The sequence below is a fragment of the Asterias amurensis genome, chromosome 4 (assembly GCF_032118995.1).
Source record: "Asterias amurensis chromosome 4, ASM3211899v1".
Classification (NCBI taxonomy): domain Eukaryota; kingdom Metazoa; phylum Echinodermata; class Asteroidea; order Forcipulatida; family Asteriidae; genus Asterias; species Asterias amurensis.
In genome coordinates this window covers 2,494,168-2,501,978 of record NC_092651.1, presented here as the reverse complement: position 1 = coordinate 2,501,978, position 7,811 = coordinate 2,494,168, and positions in this window count along the sequence as shown.

Here is a 7,811-nt window from a genome sequence, read left to right as displayed (position 1 = left end):
CTCTGATAGAAGCACTACCGCACTAGCTCAGTGAGTTAAGGTGCAGTAGATGACATACTTCAGACGTCATGTCCGAGTTCGAATGCCGGACTCGACACAAAAGATCAGATTTTCATTTTAAATTACAGTAATTTTTTTTTTACTTGAAATAAGTCAACCAATTAACAACCAAAATAGCCATACTGGAGCAGAAAAAATACTTCAAAATGGACAAGAGTTTTTAAAAGATTTCAAGGTTTAGTACTAATTTATTGAACTGAAGTAGGCCTATTTATTTTTGAAGTAATTTTTTCAAGAATTGTTTAGTTTATCCATGGTCTTATTTCTTGCAAACTAAATATTAATTTATTAACAGCAAATAAAATGTCTGTCCACGCACTTATGTCTACACAAAAATGACTTTCAGTTTTCGCTTTAGGATTTGATTCTCTAATATCATGTCTTTTGAGGCAAGTTTCAAACATTAATACAAAACGTTAACCACCAGCACCCGTGGCGCAAGGGGGTGAGGGCGGTACCAGAACCCTAGCCCCACCCACCCAAAAGAGATCATAAAACACCTAAAAATGAATGGTTCAATACTTAGCCCCACCCCGTGAGTTATGTTTTTGCCCCTGCTTGCACCTTCCGATTGGAAATGTTTGGTTACGTCAGTGACCACCACTAAGCTAAAAAGTTACCTCCTGTTCCTTAGCATGCTTAGCGAGAAAACTAACCTAAGGACAAAACTGCTTTACTCTAAACAAGACCAGCATCTGACGTTATGTACTTGTTGTTTTTAGCGCTACCAAGATACACACTTGATAGATAAACACTCTAGGGTCATTTTGAAAAGCTCGGCTTTCTTTCGGTAAGTTTGAAAACGTGCACATTCGGTACAGGTTTCCAATTAGATACGAGGGGCTACAGTTCCCAAGCCTTGGTTACGGAAAGGACATACACAAGAAAAACAGAGGGCGCCCTTAATTGTTGCTGTTAACCGAGCGCGCGCACATGTCTACAAATTGAATTTGATTCACGTACCTGATGTACTCCAATTGCTCTCTTCCACTTGACCTTCCTTGCCTCACACTGAGATATAAACATCTGGTTTTATGTTCACATTTCTCCTCCTCCCAGTTGAACACTTCTTCAGCTCGGAAAGCCATGCATTCTGTACGAAAATTAACAGACATGATGCAGGCACGTTGTGTTTACAATGTGGCCATAGAACGCTGGGTCTGGTTCCCTACGCATGTGTAATGGGAAAGGGTCTAAATGAAAATGAAGGGGCCAAACTATGTAGGAATCTACGGTAATACTTTATTTTGACGAATTTTGAAACCCATTTCCCAAGTTGATGATTAGAAAGTTTCATTTAAATAGCATACAATGTATACATCAAATCGTGCTAGTATACAAGTGATATTTTTTCAGATTTGACTTAGTCCTTGTTTGAATAAAAACACAAAAAGGCTTACTTAGTTGTGTATTCAAGTAATCAATAACGTACAGTTACATCTATAGTCAAGTTGTAGTGAAGCTTTATATTGAGTGGTCTTGGAACAATCGAAATATTGAAAGGTTTTTTAAAATTCAACTGAAACTTTTTGCTTCCTCTGTGCATGCTCAACGATTTTTTTCTCTTGCATTTTTTCCCTGGCGGTGTTTCCACTCCTCCCCATTGACCGAAACAAAAGCGAGAATGAAACGTCAAAACCCAGAACCAGTCAAAAACACCAACAATCTCAACAACCAAACAATAGAGTAGTAAAAAAAAACTAAGTATAATGAAATTTTACATAAAAGAAGATCAACAATAAAGATCAACAAAAACGGAACAACAAAAAACGACTTGGTTTGCCACTACTGGTCAACAGAAAATAACAACGAGGGGAAAACAAAAACAACTTTGTGTCATTCTCATTTATTTGTAACTCAATCATTTCGGCACAGCAATAAGTTATCGCTACTTCAAACAAGCTGGTAAAGAAACCCAACAGGGTTAAATAAAAGAAAACTGTTGAATAAATGTACTTTGTATAAACTAAGACCAACCTGAGAATGTTTATACAGACATCTTGACATTATTGACTTTGCTGCAACAGTCGGGTCCCCGACGCCCACAGTAACAATGACAGCTCTTATGCTGATTTCATTAAGTCTGGTTTGTCTTGTTATTGGTTACTCTGGTTTGAATTAAAGACAAATAAAATGGTTGTGTCATGATGAATTGCTTATTGATTTGACCTTTACCCCAAAGCTAGTGGTAGTTACCAGTAACAGCGACATTAAAACTACAGTATAATTAATTCAAAAGTGAGCAATGCACAACAAAATTAGTATTGCTTAGCAAAAAAAGGTCACCAGCCAAAATTACATTAGGTTTAAACAGACTGTTGCCCCACTCAATTTATGCTTAGCAAAACAATTTGTTAAGCAGTTTTTTTTATGCTTAAAGGCGGTGGACACTATTGGTAATTACTCAAAATAATTATCAGCATAAAACCTCACTTGGTAACGAGTAATGGGCAGAGGTTGATAGTATAAAACATTGTGAGAAACGGCTCCCTCTGAAGTAACATAGTTTTTGAGAAAGAAGTAATTTTCCACAAAGTTGATTTCGAGACCTCAGGTTTAGATTGAGGTCTCGAAATCAAGCATCTGAAAGCACACAACTTCGTGTGACAAGGGTGTTTTTTCTTTCATTATTATCTTGCAACTTCGACGACTGATTAAACTCAAATTTTCACAGGTTTGTTGTTTTATGCAATATGCATATGTTGAGATACACCAAGTGAGAAAACTGGTCTTTGACAATTACCAACAGTGTCCAGTGTCTTTAACAGCTTTATGAAGTTTGGCCCTGATGGTAACATTAACACCAGTGATTAACACCAGTGTTGTGTCCTTTGTTGTCTAATATGAAACTTATTGGTAAGCATTCCTAAACCACAGCCCTAACTATAATCCTTTCAACTTACAGTTTCGAACTGTATAAAGCTGCTAAGCAAAACACGATTTGGGCACAAGTTACAGCAACAAAACTTTAGGAATTTTGGCTGGTAACCAGTTTCTGTTAAGCAAGCTTTTTTGTGCTAAGCAACTTTGTATGCTTACAGGCTTTATGCAATGGGATCAATATCCATCTTTTTTAGGTTAAGAACAAGTCAGAGCTCAAGTCAGACACCACTGAGGGTCAGAAATGGCCCTTTTTAGAACAAGAGCTACACAAACAATGGTTAACTAGTGTGTAAACAAATCAACACTTAATTACTTTAGATCCCCCAACTGTCCCTTCTTAATTTAAACCTGCCTTTCCATACATACATACATGTATTAACATACATCAAGTCTTCAAGTTTTCAAGAAATATCGAAAAGGGATGGCACATCATTGGTTATTGGTATAATTGATGTTTTAAACCTTATAATAATTCAATTTTCGTTTTTTTAATATAATATATTTTAACCCATAAAAACCGATGTGTGTTAGCACTAGGCCTGGGCGAATTATTCGAATATCCGGTTAATGGCGAATAGGTTTTCCTATCCGTAACCGCGAATGCCTTTTTTTTCTTAACCGGATATCCGCATAGGGCGCGAATACCTATTTACAAACCGGATATTTCTGTAATTACAACCGAGTAACCGGATATTCTTTAATATCCGAATATCCGCGGACGTCGGGCGACAACTGACATGAATGTTTTCTCTGAATCCTTATGAAACGTCCTTTAAAATAGCATAAAACAGCATATATTAAGTATTTAACTATGCTCACCTCCGTGAAGATTTAAAACAATGACATTTCTGACGTAATTTGTTCAAAGATTACAAAAGTTTTCCTTCACGTAGAGTCAATCACGATCAAAAGAAAAAGCAAATCGCCATCTTTAAATTAGATCCGGTCATTTTTATGAATGAACCGAGTTTTTTATTTTTTATTTTTTATTTTTTATTAAATAGCGCCCTCTAGCGGCGAAAAAATTATTTGAATATCCGGTTAATTTCGGATAGTTGGCCAGCGGTATCCGAATAACAAAATTTTACTATTCGCCCAGCACTAGTTAGCACTGTATACTCAGTGCCTACGGGAGCTTGGTGAAAAAAAAAATCAGAGGCAAGACACTTGTAAGACACTGCTTAAGAATTGAAAAGGTCGTGGGATCGATTCCTACGCAAGTAATATGCCTGTGATTTTCTTCTTACAGAGCTTGGGTAAGCAAAGGGCCAACACAAATCAGTGTTTATGGGTAAACAACAAAATAGTATCCTTTTATCCGAGTTTCCCTCTATGAAATCATACTCGCTGTATAAATATATAGGATTCAACCTGCCTCTAGCTACCCGGCTATCTCAGTGGTCTTATCTCAGTGGTCTAGTTGGTAAGACACTGCTTTAGATTTGAAAAGGTTCTGGGTTCTAATCCCAACCAAGTAATATGCCTGTGATTTTTTTCACAGAACTCAGGAAAGCATATACAATGCCAACACAGGTCGGTGTACATGTATATGGGTGAATTTAAACAAAAATTATGTTATAGTATGTTAAGAATTCTCAAAATATAGGCCTAAATCAGTCAACACCAAGACTAGGGTTAAATGTTAGATGGGTATAAAGGGGTGCACAATGCCCTGGTTTGGGAATGGAACATAAGATCAGCAAATTTGCTAGTTAAGCATATCTATGCATATTACAGCATCATGATACAGACCTGTATGATTTGTTTTGGAAAGGGCAAGGGCACTAAGGCATTTTCTCCTTGGTAAAGGGCACCCTACAAGGAAATTTGTACTGGAGCATTTCAAGGGCACCAAGACAATGACCAGGGGCATGGAGGCAATCGCCTTTGTTGTCTCCCTGAAGTAGCAGGCCTGATGCTATCAATGCAAAACGAACTTGATCATCAGCTGTCTTAAATTTACATCTATTTGTCAATAAATTTTATTCTAATAACCAATCACTGCTTTTATAATATCATTTTGTCCTTTATAAATTCAACTGTGGATCGATGGGTGTTTGAATTTGAACAATCTACAAATTTTCTCTTAGACCCAATTCCCCCGATTGTGCCTTTTTGTAGTCAATGTTTCTGTTTGTTACACAATGCACTGTGCACTTTAGGAAATGAGGCCTTTACAGTCTTACCATAACTTGTATGTGCAATTTGATTCCCAAAAGCAAGGGTGAGTGCTGCAGACAGTAGCTGCATGTGACACTTGTACATGGGATCAACACTCAAAACTTAATACTCAACACTCAATACTCATTATTAAATACTCACTGCTTCACTGCTACTGTAATATCAGATGTGTCTGCATCATCAACTTTGGTTGAGATAGTTAGGATCCTGTTACTGCAGTGGCCTTCTCAGCTACAGTAGTTTTCTGAGCGATGGCTGTGAAGTACTTTGGGGGTCCATAGTACGCCTTCACTGTTACTGTAATATCAGAGATGTATGCATCATTGACCTCAGATGAGATTGTTGAGATTTCAAATCCAATTCCAGCAGCACAAACTCAGTTATTGGTTGATGCATGAACAGCTTCATCCAGATTCCAGTTAGAGACTCACACCCTGGTGCTCTCCTCTCACTTAAACTCCAGCAATAATCTCAGCCATCTCGTTGGACTTCTGGCCGGAGTTGCAACCAATGAGTACCCCTGGCACCACAGTCCAAAGCCTGCTTGGTTCCCTGACGACCATACTTAGTATGGTGATTTATCTCATTCTTGATACTACCAGTTTCTCTGTCAACCTGTGAAGTTAAAGAAGCATTTATATTAATATTAATATTAAAGTCTTATATAGCGCACGTATCTACCAACAAGGAATTCAAGGCACTTGTGATATACATTTTAAAAGAAAGATAGGTTTTGAAGTTATGAATTCTGAGACCCAATTATGTAGCACATTATAAGGGTTTACAAGGTGCTACACGGCATACAGCAGCCACAGCCATGAACACCGGAGTGAACCCCGTCTCTTTTTAACAAGTGCATCGAGTTCTTTTGCGTGACATTAAACAACACACTTAACCAACGGCATGACGTCCCATCTGAAGGATGAAGCAAGTGACTTGCTTCAGGACACTAGTGTTACGACAGGGACTCGAACCCACACTCTGTTGATCAGAAACAACAGAGTTTGAATTCGGTGCTCTTAACCCTTCGGCCACGACACTTCCATCGACTAAAACTAGCTCAAAAAAAAAGTGTTTTAAAATTCTAAAGATTCAACTTCTGAACAGAACAAAAATTAAAAGTTCACAGATTTACAAATAACTTTACAGAAGGGTTTACAGAAGGTAATGGTGAAAGACTTCCATTGAAATATTTTTACATAAAATGCTTTACTTGTTGAGAAAACAATACAACAGTTATCAATTCTTCATATTGAGGATAACTGATTTCTTTTAAACTCATGTCATAAAACAGCGAAACGTGCGGAAACAAGAACGGGTTTTCCCGGTATTTTCTCCCGACTCCGATGACCGAGTGAGCCTAAATTTTCACAGGTTTGTTATTTTATATATAAGTTGTGATACAGGAAGTGTGGGCCATTGGACAGTACTGTTTACTGATGTAAAGAAAAGGCGATAGTTTTAATTTAACAGTTTTGTGTATTCATTCCTGTTGTGATAAGAAAACAAGTATGACATTAAAGGCAGTGGACACTATTGGTTATTACGCCAAATAGGTATTGGCATAAAACTTACTTGGTAACGAGTAATAGGGAGAGGTTGGTAGTATAAAACTTTGTGAGAAATGGCTCCCTCTGAAGTAACATAGTTTTTGAGAAATAAGTAACTTTCCATGAGTTTGATTTCGAGACATCACATTTAGAATTTGAGGTCTCGAAATCAAGCATCTGAAAGCACACAAACTCGTGTGACAAAAGTGTTTTTTCTTCCATTTTTATCTCGCCACTTCAGCAACCGTTTGAGCTCTAATTTTCACAAGGTTGTTATTGTATGCATATGTTGAGATACACCGAGTGAGAAGGCTAGTCTTTAAACAATTACCAATAGTGTCCACTGCCTTTAAGTAAGATTTGAAACTTTGCATGGTGGAAACACAATTATAGTAAAGGTTTGAGGCAACACCATGTAATGATAATATCTAAATGAGCATACTGATCAAATCTTATATAGTGCACGTATCTACCAAACAAGGTACTCAAGGCGCTGAGTATACACAAACTTTCAGAAAGATAGGTTATTGCAGTGATGAATTTTGAGACCCAATTAGTTAGCACCGTATAAGGGTTTACAAGGTGCTACGGCGCATTAAGCAGCCACAGCCAGGAACACCGGGGCGAACCCCTTCTCTTTTCGATAAGTGCACTGGGTTCTTTTACATGCGTTACACAACACATGGGACCAACAGCTTTACATCCCATCCGAAGGACGAAACAGTGGTCAAGTGTCTTGCTAAAGGACACAAGTGTCACGGCTGGGGATTCGAACCCACACTCTGCTGATTAGAAACACCAGAGTTTGGATTCGGTGATCTTAACCGCTCGGCCACGACACTTCCACAGGTTCCTTTCAGAACCACCCACACTCATTTACAGGTTACATGGTGTTACCGCAAACCGTTGCTATATAAGTATGACATTGCAACTCTCACAAGTTCATACCTCATTATATGACCTTAACTCCATGATGTAATAAATACATGTACATAGTTATTGTGTATTCTTTTCTACAGAAATGAACTTTGTTTTCCACAAAATTAGCAATAATTGTGGATGTATTTACCTCATCAATGTGCGATGCAGCTTCGTCTCCACACCACCAAATCGTTATATACTTCATCATCAGTCCGG